Below are 12,500 nucleotides of genomic sequence, written 5' to 3'. Positions count from 1 at the left end.
TAACACACATTTATGCTCCTAGAGGACACTTTAGCACACGTTTATGCTCCTAGAGGACACTTTAACACACGTTTATGCTCCTAGAGGACACTTTAGCACACGTTTATGCTCCTAGAGGACACTTTAACACACGTTTATGCTCCTAGAGGACACTTTAGCACACGTTTATGCTCCTAGAGGACACTTTAACACACGTTTATGCTCCTACACTTTAACACACGTTTATGCTCCTAGAGGACACTTTAACACACGTTTATGCTCCTAGAGGACACTTTAACACACGTTTATGCTCCTAGAGGACACTTTAACACACGTTTATGCTCCTAGAGGACACTTTAGCACACGTTTATGCTCCTAGAGGACACTTTAACACACGTTTATGCTCCTAGAGGACACTTTAACACACGTTTATGCTCCTAGAGGACACTTTAACACACGTTTATGCTCCTAGAGGACACTTTAGCACACGTTTATGCTCCTAGAGGACACTTTAACACACGTTTATGCTCCTAGAGGACACTTTAACACACATTTATGCTCCTAGAGGACACTTTAGCACACGTTTATGCTCCTAGAGGACACTTTAGCACACGTTTATGCTCCTAGAGGACACTTTAGCACACGTTTATGCTCCTAGAGGACACTTTAGCACACGTTTATGCTCCTAGAGGACACTTTAACACACGTTTATGCTCCTAGAGGACACTTTAGCACACGTTTATGCTCCTAGAGGACACTTTAACACACGTTTATGCTCCTACACTTTAACACACGTTTATGCTCCTAGAGGACACTTTAACACACGTTTATGCTCCTAGAGGACACTTTAACACACGTTTATGCTCCTAGAGGACACTTTAACACACGTTTATGCTCCTAGAGGACACTTTAGCACACGTTTATGCTCCTAGAGGACACTTTAACACACGTTTATGCTCCTAGAGGACACTTTAACACACGTTTATGCTCCTAGAGGACACTTTAACACACGTTTATGCTCCTAGAGGACACTTTAGCACACGTTTATGCTCCTAGAGGACACTTTAACACACGTTTATGCTCCTACACTTTAACACACGTTTATGCTCCTAGAGGACACTTTAACACACGTTTATGCTCCTAGAGGACACTTTAACACACGTTTATGCTCCTAGAGGACACTTTAACACACGTTTATGCTCCTAGAGGACACTTTAGCACACGTTTATGCTCCTAGAGGACACTTTAACACACGTTTATGCTCCTAGAGGACACTTTAACACACGTTTATGCTCCTAGAGGACACTTTAACACACGTTTATGCTCCTAGAGGACACTTTAGCACACGTTTATGCTCCTAGAGGACACTTTAACACACGTTTATGCTCCTAGAGGACACTTTAACACACATTTATGCTCCTAGAGGACACTTTAGCACACGTTTATGCTCCTAGAGGACACTTTAGCACACGTTTATGCTCCTAGAGGACACTTTAACACACGTTTATGCTCCTAGAGGACACTTTAGCACACGTTTATGCTCCTAGAGGACACTTTAGCACACGTTTATGCTCCTAGAGGACACTTTAACACACGTTTATGCTCCTAGAGGACACTTTAACACACGTTTATGCTCTTACAGAACCACAGTCCTCGACTCACGGATGAGTTCAGCTCTTCAGTATTCAGGAGGTCGACCTCGGTCGCCATGGTGATCTGTGAGCTAATGGGCCAGGCAGCTGTCAGAGTGTGTGTGTGTGTGTGTGTGTGTGAGTGTGTCTTGACATTTGACATTCTTTTTCAATTAAAAAGTTGGGCAGTGAGTAACACACACACACACACACACACACACACACACACACAGACACACACACACACACACACAGACACAGACACACACACACACACACACACACACACACACACAGACACACACACACACACACACAGACACAGACACACACACACACACACACACACACACAGCTGCCTGACGTCTATATTTACTACTTTTTAATGATATTTTGTCTTTAATAGTTTATTATAATTATATTTTCTCTTTCATTTCTTTTATTTTCACAGTTTAAAGAAATCTAAATCTATAAAGTGCAGATATGAATCCATATTCATGAAGCTTTGAAGGTTCTCACGACCTCTGACCTTCACACACACACACACACACAGACAGAGACACACGCACACACACAGACAGAGACACACACACACACACAGACAGAGACACACACACACACACACTCACACTATAGTCATGTTAATGTGTGTGAAGACGTTCTTCATATCAGACCACAGCTGTCTGATGAACAATGTGTGTGTGTGTGTGTGTGTGTGTGTGTGTGTGTGTGTGTGTGTGTGTGTGTGTGTGTGTGTGTGTGTGTGTGACCTCTGACCTCTTCATGACATGGATACGGACGTGTGTGAAATACAAATGTGTGTGTGCAACTTTATCATGCAAAATGACCACAAACCAATTATTAAGAGCCTTTGTGTCAAGACACACACACACACACAGACAGACACAGACAGACACACACACACACACACACACACACACACACACACACACACACACACACACACACACACACACACACACACACACACACACACACACACACACACACACACACACACACACACACACACACACACACACACACACACACACACACACACACACACACACACACACACACACACACAGGAAGTGACATCATGCTTTGGTCACCGGCGTCAGTTCGATGGTCAAAGTTCAACAGAAATGTGCTGAGTTTTATTCCACTGAAGTGATTTTGCCTCTGGCTCCAATCCAAACAGGCTTCCCCTCTGCCACACACACACACACACACACACACACACACACACACACCTACACACACACACACACACACCCAGGGACACACACACACACACACCTACACACACACAAACACACTCTATTTATAGCCACTCAGGAGTCGGCCTCACCACTGCTGAAGCGTTCTCTGTGAAAATGGAAAGACGGGACGAGAGCTCGTCATTAAACACACACACACACGAACACACGCGCGTGCACACACACACACACACACACACACACACACACACACACACACACACACACACACACACACACACACACACACACACACACACACACACACACACACACACACACACACACACACACACACACACACACACACACGAACACACGCGCGTGCACACACACACGCACACACACGCGCACACACACACACACACACACACACACACACACACACACACACCAGCTGAAGTGCCATCCATCACAGTGTGACAGCACACAATAGAGCTGACCTCCACGACACAGGGCCTCCTCGCTGCAGAGAGGGAGCAACAAAGAGCGAGAGAGCTGAACTCAGGATCACGCATCGTTTCACCGTCTTTACTTTCAAACGTCACACACACACGACGTCACCGCCACGGCACACGGAGAGGTCCGCGCTGCGTTCAGGTGCTCCTCCGACTTCACGAGGTTTACGCTCTAACGTGGAAACGACGCAGACGCGACAAAGAAGACGAGTCGTGTTTTATCCCGAGCTCTGGAGACGCTGGTCGAACTCTGACGCGTCTGTTTCTCATGCAAAACAACCACAGACAAGAGGGTCAGGGGTCACACACACACACACACACACACACACACACACACACACACACACACACACACACACACACACACACACACACACACACACACACACACACACACACACACACACACACACACACACACACACACACACACACACACACACACACACACACACACACACACACACACACACACACACACACACACACACACACACACACACACACACACACACACACACACACACACACACACACACACACACACACACACACACACAGGAAGTGACATCATGCTTTGGTCACCGGCGTCAGTTCGATGGTCAAAGTTCAACAGAAATGTGCTGAGTTTTATTCCACTGAAGTGATTTTGCCTCTGGCTCCAATCCAAACAGGCTTCCCCTCTGCCACACACACACACACACACACACACACACACACACACACACACCTACACACACACACACACACACCCAGGGACACACACACACACACACCTACACACACACAAACACACTCTATTTATAGCCACTCAGGAGTCGGCCTCACCACTGCTGAAGCGTTCTCTGTGAAAATGGAAAGACGGGACGAGAGCTCGTCATTAAACACACACACACACGAACACACGCGCGTGCACACACACACACACACACACACACACACACACACACACACACACACACACACACACACACACACACACACACACACACACACACACACACACACACACACACACACACACACACACACACACACACACGAACACACGCGCGTGCACACACACACGCACACACACGCGCACACACACACACACACACACACACACACACACACACACACACCAGCTGAAGTGCCATCCATCACAGTGTGACAGCACACAATAGAGCTGACCTCCACGACACAGGGCCTCCTCGCTGCAGAGAGGGAGCAACAAAGAGCGAGAGCTGAACTCAGGACGCATCATTTCACCGTCTTTACTTTCAAACGTCACACACACACACGATGTCACCGCCCACGGAGAGGTCCGCGCTGCGTTCAGGTGCTTCTCCGACTTCACGAGGTTTACGCTCTAACGTGGAAACGACGCGGACGCGACAAAGAAGACGAGTCGTGTTTTATCCCGAGCTCTGGAGACGCTGGTCGAACTCTGACGCGTCTGTTTCTCATGCAAAACAACCACAGACAAGAGGGTCAGGGGTCACACACACACACACACACACACACACACACACAGACACACACACACACACACACACACACACACACAGGCATCTGGAAGGCCAAGTGTGTGTGTGTGTGTGTGTGTGTGAGATCACAGTTCAACATATAATGTGCAAAGCCATGGGAACTCTTCACACACACGTAGATCCATACGATTAATAACCTTTGTGATTATAACACACACACACACACACACACACATACACATGCCCACACCCACACACGCAATCACACACACACACACAGACACACACACACACACACACGCGCGCGCACACACACACACACACACACACACACATACTTTTACTTCAGTAAACCTTTAGAAACCAAGTTGTAGTATTTCCACAATAAAAATTTCAGTATTTTCACAATAAAAGTTGTAGTATTTTCACAATAAAAGTTGCAGTATTTTCACAATAAAAGTTGCAGTATTTTCACAATAAACCATTCACACGTACGGGTGATTTAGAGTCATCAATGAACCGAACACCTGCACGTCTTTGGACTGTGGGAGGAAACCGGAGAACCCGGAGAAAACCCACGCAGACACGGGGACAACATGCAAACTCCACACAGAAGGGATTCGAACCAGGAACCCTCTTGTTGTGAGGCGACAGTGCTAACCACTAGCCCACCGTGTCGCCCTTCAACACACAGATATTCAGTTTAATACGACATAAAACTGAGAAAAGAAGGAATCGAACCACAAAAATCAGTCGTTGGGATGTTTCAGACTGGGACAAACGTCCGTAGATCCTCGCTGTTGCTGTGAGAACTGTGTCGGCTGCTGAGTTTAAAGCGATCGAACATGAACCTGGAACCAGAAACAACACTTTTATAGAAAACGACGAACCCTTTGCACGATGTCCCGGCGTCTCTGAAGTCCTCCCTGAACCGCCCCTGCTCCCTCTTCATGATCATCTCGTAGAGTTTAGATTTCTGTACAGATGCTTTCTGCAGATTACTCGTTACACCGTCGGCCATCTGTTCGCCCGTTCCCATGGGAACCGTCAACACACTCTGCACAGATGCTCATTGTAGAGGAATCTGAATTATCTGTGTGTTTGTGAACCTGTGGGCATCAAACAGCTGCAGCTCCGAGGACCTGTCAGCGGACGACTGAGGACACGACGAGGGACACAAAACCCGACGTTTACAAGTTCATAACAGGACTGTTGTTGTTTTTCATCCGTGTTCCACGAGGAACCAAAGGAACTTCATCTCATCTGTTCCTGCTCGAGGACCCGAGGATAGGAAACAACAGGACGCCCACAAAGACCACGAGAACCTCAATCAACTGCAAAACACAAACAAACAAACCACCTGACAGACCTCAGGGACCGTCCAACTCAACCCGCCTCAACTCGAAGACAGTGGATCTCCTCTCTTCAACCCCCTAAAACTAGTACCGCAACCTGAAATACTCACCGACGACCCCCAAAGACGCCCTGGGACACGCTAGAAGATGCTGAGACCAACTCGATGTCAAACTAATTGTCACACAGAGCCAGGAGGTCCCTTAAAGTAGCACTGGACCCCCCCCCCCCCTTTAAAGGAGGGCCTTCTAAGACCTGAGAAAACTCCCAAGGAAAGCAGCCATGTTGTCCAAGTACCTATGACATGTTCATCACCTTTGAAGTATCCCAATGCCGTCCTAGAACACCTTCAAGGAACCTGAGCTGCCCTTAAGGATGAAGACCCTTTGGAAACCCCCTAAAACACCAACGGACCCCCATATAACCCTAGAACACCCCAGAAGATGCCAATAGACCAATCAACCCCCTCATGACCCTCCGATCTTCGTTCATGTATCTTTAAACGCCCCTAAAATGCCCCAATGCTGCCTTCAGGGCCACCAACAAACCCGGGTACAGAGCCATTTCAAAGACAGACCTGAATCTCTCTCAAGGACCTTCAAAGAAATGTCCAAGGAGGCCCCCAATGTTGTCCCAAAACCTTTAAGAGAACCCCTGAACCACCATCCATCATCCTTGGAGTATCTCAATGCCGTCCTAGAACACCTTCAAGAAACCCTGAAAAAACCTGAGCTGCCCTTAAGGATGAAGACCCGTGGAGACCCCCTAAAACACTAATGGACCCCAATAGAGACCTGGAACCCCCTCATTGACCCCCTAGATCACCCTGGAAGAAGCTGAGGTCCACTTTAGGACCTCAGCTTCTTCCCCTGGGCCTCTAATGCCCACGCAAACTCCCAGACACGCCACTCTTATCATCAGTCACCCTTGAAATATCCCAATGCAGTCATGGCACACCTTCAAGACACCCTTAAAAAACCTGTGGTGCTCTTAAGGATGAAGACCCTGGGAAACCGCCTAAAACACTAACAGACCCCCATATAACCCTAGAACACCCTAGAAGATGCCACGGTCTACTTATAGACCAATCAGCCCCCTCAGGGACCTCCAATGCTCATTCAAGTGTCCTCAGAACCCCCTAAAATGCCCCGATGCTGCTATTGGAACCACTAACCAACCCGGATACAGAGCCATTTAAAGACGGACCTGAATCTCTCTCGAAGAACTAAATAATCCTTGAAACCCTTAAAATGTGAGCTGCCCTTAAGGATGAACCCCCTTAGTGACCCCCTAAAACACTAACGGACCCCAATAGAGACCTGGAACCCCCTCATTAACCCCTAGATCACTAGAGAAAGATGAGGTCCACTTCAGGACCAATTACCCCCCTCAGGGACCTCCAATGTTGTGCCAAAACCCCTTAACCTCCATCAATCATCCTCGAAAGATCTCAATGCAGTCCTAGAACACCTCACAGAAACTCCTGCAGCACCCCAAATAAACCCCTTAAAAAACCTGAAGTGCTCTTAAGGACTCAGACCCTGGGAAACCCCCTAAAGCACTAATGGACCCCCATATCACCCTAGAACACCCTAGAAGATGCTGAGGTCTACTTATAGACCAATCACCCCTCATGGACCTCCAGTGTTGTCCTAAAACCTTTACGAAAACCCCTAAACCTCCATCCATCATCCTAGAACACCTCCAAGTCACTCCTGCACCACCCCCAATAAGGATGAAGACCCTTAGAGACCCCCTAAAACACAAATGGACCCCAACACAGACCTGGAACCCCCTCAATAACACCCCAGTAGAAGCTGAGTTCTACTTTAGGACCAGTTAGCGCCCTCGTGGGCCTCTGATGCCCACGCAAACTCACAAACACTCCAAAAACAACTGCCATGGAGAGACCACAGTTTCAGAGAACCCCTTAACCCCCATCAGTCAGTCCTACAACAACAGAACCCTTAAGGATGAGGACCATGCACGACCCTGATGGACCCCCATAGAGCCCCGGGCCTCCACAGAAATCCCTAGAACATGCGAGAAGAAGCTGAGGTCCACTCCAGGACTAATTAGCCCCCCCCCCCCCCAGAGTCCTCCCATACACATTCAAGTATCCTTGAGACACCGCTTCAGGACCCCCAACAACCCCTCCCATTCCCAAACCCGGTGGAACCCGATAAAGACACAAAGACACAAAGACACAAAGACACAAAGACACAAAGACACAAAGACGCCCCTGAAGGACCCGTAAACCCACAGGAGTTTTCCTGGAACCCTTCAGGAACTCCTTGAACCCTGTCGAGGACACATTGAACCCACGAGTGAAACCCCTACAACCCCGTCAGACCCCCCCCCCCCCAAACGTTGCTGCAGACGCCAAAACCCCCAGACACCAACAACGAGTCTGCACAACCACATGTGAGTGTGCACAAGGCCGAGTGTGCACGTGACGTCTAACAGCTGATAAGAGGAGTCCACAGAGACGCAGCTGCAGCCCAGGACCCACCAGATAACAGACGCAGTGTGTGAGTGTGTGCTTGTTGTTGTCCAGACAACATCTGCCCCCGTCATCTCTGCGAGACCAGACAGGACACACACACACACACACACTCCCAGACCGGGCCCCCGACCCCGGGCCCCCGACCCCGGGCGAACGGCAGCAGAGAGAGCCATTCCTCTGGTCCTCCAGGGAGAGAGGGAACAAATGAGTGGAGGGAGAGAGAGGGGGCGGTCCGGGCCCCTGGGAGCCGTCACTTTGTCAATGAAAGAGCGCCGTGGGACCCCCCCCCCCCCCCGCCCCCGCTGCCCCCCCTCCATCTGTCACGGCGAGGCCCAAACTTTACAGCCGACCGAAGACAATGCTGACCCGCACTCTGCCATTTACTGCTGCCATTCCACACCATGACCACGGAGGACGCCGCCGTCTGATTGGACGTCCCTGCAGCGCCCTGGACTCTATTGTGTGTGTGTGTGTGTGTGTGTATGGACACTTTATCAGGTACACACACACACACACACACACACACACGCCTGCAGAGCTTATCAGGTGAACGGCAGCACGTTGGACTGAACTCTAACGGGACGTTTCTCACTGATTCAGCGGCGATGAGCGTGTGTGCGTGTGTGTGTGTGCGTGTGTGTGTGTGTGTGTGTGTGTGTGTGTGTGTGTGTGTGTGTGTGTGTGTGTGTGCCCAGAGTGAAAGCATGTGACAGTGACAGAGTTTCAGGAGGAAAGACTTTAAAACACAGCAAAAGTGTCTGAAACAGCATTTCTTTAACCAGGACGGCGGTTCGATTCCCGTCCGTACTGATCCTAAAGTGTTGAACGCCCGACTCTAACGTCTCCTTCTGTCGGCTGAAATCCTCTAAACATGTTTCTGTGTTCATGTTCACATCAAGACTCCGTCCGTCAGCGTTTTTCTGTGTTTTTTAACGTTTTTTGTTTTTCTTTTGTTTTTGTTTTTATGTATTTTTTGTTTTTTCACGTGTTTTTTGTAATTTTTCTTGTGTTTTTCTGTTTCTTTGTGGTTTGTTTGTGTTTTTTTATGCTGTGTTAAAGTCCGTCTTTGTTTTTTCACCTTATTTTGTGTTTTTTTCTTACACTCAGAGTTTCCCGACGTTTAAGTTAGTTAGTTAGTTAATTCTTTATTGTCCACGGTGTGGAGATTCGTCTTTGGTCTCAACAAGCAGGACAACAACAACAACAACAACAACAACAACAACAACAACAACAACAACATTTACACACAGACATCTTCAGGGCAAGAAGCAGGGCAGCAGTGACAGTATACACATCAGTGGGATATGGTGTTCAGTACCCCAATCGCTTTCGGGATGAAGGAATTTTTAAAAATGTTACGATTTGCCCTCGGCACTTTGTAACGTCCACCCGAGGGAAGAAGTTCAAACTCCCTGTGCAGTGGATGGGACGGATCGTTTGCTATTTTGACAGCTTTTTTCCTTAGCACTATCTCGTACATACAACTTAATTGTTCCTGTTTTGTCCCTATGATTTTTGAGGCGAGGTTTATTATTCTCTGCAGCTTCTTCCTTTTACGTTTAGGTTACCATACCACATAGCCATATTAAAAGTTAAAATGCCCTCAATAAGGTTCTTATAAACTGTTTCCAAAGTTGAGTTTGCGCAGTAGATGTAGACGTTGGTTACAGGTTTTAAAAATATAGTCTGTGTTTACACTAAAATTTAAATTGCAATCAATAAATGTACCTAAGTATTTGAAACTGTCTACTACGTCTACAACGTCTAAACCTGATGATATTTCTCAGTCACCATGGAAACAGCGTCCCCCGGGTCAGACCAGAGCCCCCCCCCGTCAGGATCAGTAACCCGTCTGCACGCGCTCAGACGCACGTTCCCCAAATGGTCCTGAACAGGAAACAGATTCAAACAGGAAGCGACAGCGACAGCGTTCAGTTCACTCACTTTCAAATGCACCGGCTCATAATTCATATTTTATAATTCATGATTATATTATAATAATATTATTTATATATAATAAACTTAGTTCAAAGCTCTTTTGTAAAGATGTTGCTGCGAGCTTTTGTTTTTTAAATTATCGCCTCAGTTTAGAACAAAGACGATTATTTTAAACGTTTTAACTCTGAACATTTTTCATCTTCAGATCAAAACTTTTATCTTTAATTATGATCCAAAAACATCAGAACTGAGGCCACAGCATTTACACAGTTCATCATATTTATGTAAAATGTATTTAATATTTGTGCTTTATTTATTTAATATTTATTTAATAATTCAATAATATTTCTGTAATCTTTTTTTATTATTTCTTTAATATTTCTATAATAATTAAATAATATTTCTATAATATTTCTGTATAGTTTTTATAATATTTCTGTAATATTTTAATTATTATATATAATTATTTATTTCTTTAATATTTCTGTAATATTTTTATATTATTTATTTAATATTTTTATAATATTTCTGTATATTTTTTATAATATTTCTTTAATATTTCTATAATAATTAAATAATATTTTTATAATATTTCTGTAATATTTATTTATTATTTCTTTAATAATTAAATAATATTTCACTGATTCTTGAAACTTGTCAAAAACACGTCCCACTAATAAAAAGTTCTGATTCTGTTGGAAATTAATATTTATATATATAAAATAATATTTTATAATCCGAGGGTCGCTGCTCATCTGTAACGTGCTTTTATGGGTTTATTTTGATTTTATTAAAAATAAAAACAAAGTAATAACTGAAAAAAACACAAACATGAGGAAGTTTCAGCCACGACGTCGATCCATGATGAGAAAACTTCAGATTTAATATTTCAATTATTTTTGATTTTCAAAATGAAAAAACTGTTTTATACAAACTCCCAATAATCTGTGAAATATCTAAATAATATTTTATATTATTTAAACAATACAGAAATATTTAAATAATATTTTATATTATTTAAATATTAAAGTAATATTTAAATAATATTTCTGTAATATTTTTATAATATTTAATAGTATTATTTATTAATATTAATATATCTTCAATAATTTCATATTGTTTATGTAATATTTTTATATTATTTCTGTAATAATTAAATATCACAGAAATATTTTAAATATATTAATGTGATATTTAAATAATATAGAAATATTTAAATATATTTCTATAATAATTGAATAACATTAAAACACATTTAATGGATAAAACCATAAAAATGTGTTTTAATGTTTTGATTTAACAAAAGTGAACATTGATTAAGTTTAGATGAAATAAGGAAAACACTCATTATTAATCATAATAATATTAATATTAATATGAATATTAATAATAATATTATAATTAATATTAATAACGCGTAAATATTCCTGCAGCCTGTTTTTATCCCCGCACGTGTCCGTGTAGTATTTTTCCAGCACGCACGCGCACACGCCTCCTCTCCACTACTACGAGGAAACGTGACACGAGCTCCATTCACCACCCGACGTGCCCGAGCCGCGCGTGCACGAGAGGCGGAGGAGGAACAAATGAAACGGATCCGCGTGCGTGCGTGCGTGTGTGAGTGTCTCTGATCGATTATTGATCCTCCTGCACGCGCGAGCAGACAATGGAGCAGCAGCCGTGCGCGCGTGCGCGCGTCTGCAGCCAGTGACGGTGAGCGTGCACGCGGCTGGACTGAAGTGACTCCTGCAGAGAAGACAAGTGTCCTCACATGTTCTCTGCGTGTGCACGCGCGCTGGAGCAGCATTTAGGTGCAACATGAGGACACGCGGACACACACGCACGCACGCACGCGCACACCCACACTGTAAACCCACAGCATGTTGCAGGAAGATGATTGTGTT

The 12,500-nt window shown here is 45.0% G+C and overlaps 1 protein-coding gene across 1 annotated transcript in view; it reads right to left on the bottom strand.

Moving 5' to 3' along the window:
- LOC310966288 (activin receptor type-2B-like) overlaps positions 1–12,500 on the bottom strand; it is a gene marked incomplete at both ends in the record, with an annotated part of 22,285 nt that overhangs the window by 9,555 nt on the left and 230 nt on the right. The gene's annotated exons all lie outside the window — the stretch shown is intronic.

This window comes from Echiichthys vipera, assembly GCF_963691815.1.
Source record: "Echiichthys vipera genome assembly, contig: SCAFFOLD_102, whole genome shotgun sequence".
In the NCBI taxonomy this organism is placed as follows: domain Eukaryota; kingdom Metazoa; phylum Chordata; class Actinopteri; order Perciformes; family Trachinidae; genus Echiichthys; species Echiichthys vipera.
Note: the sequence above shows the minus strand (reverse complement) of the source record. Positions and strands in the feature narration are given on the sequence as shown.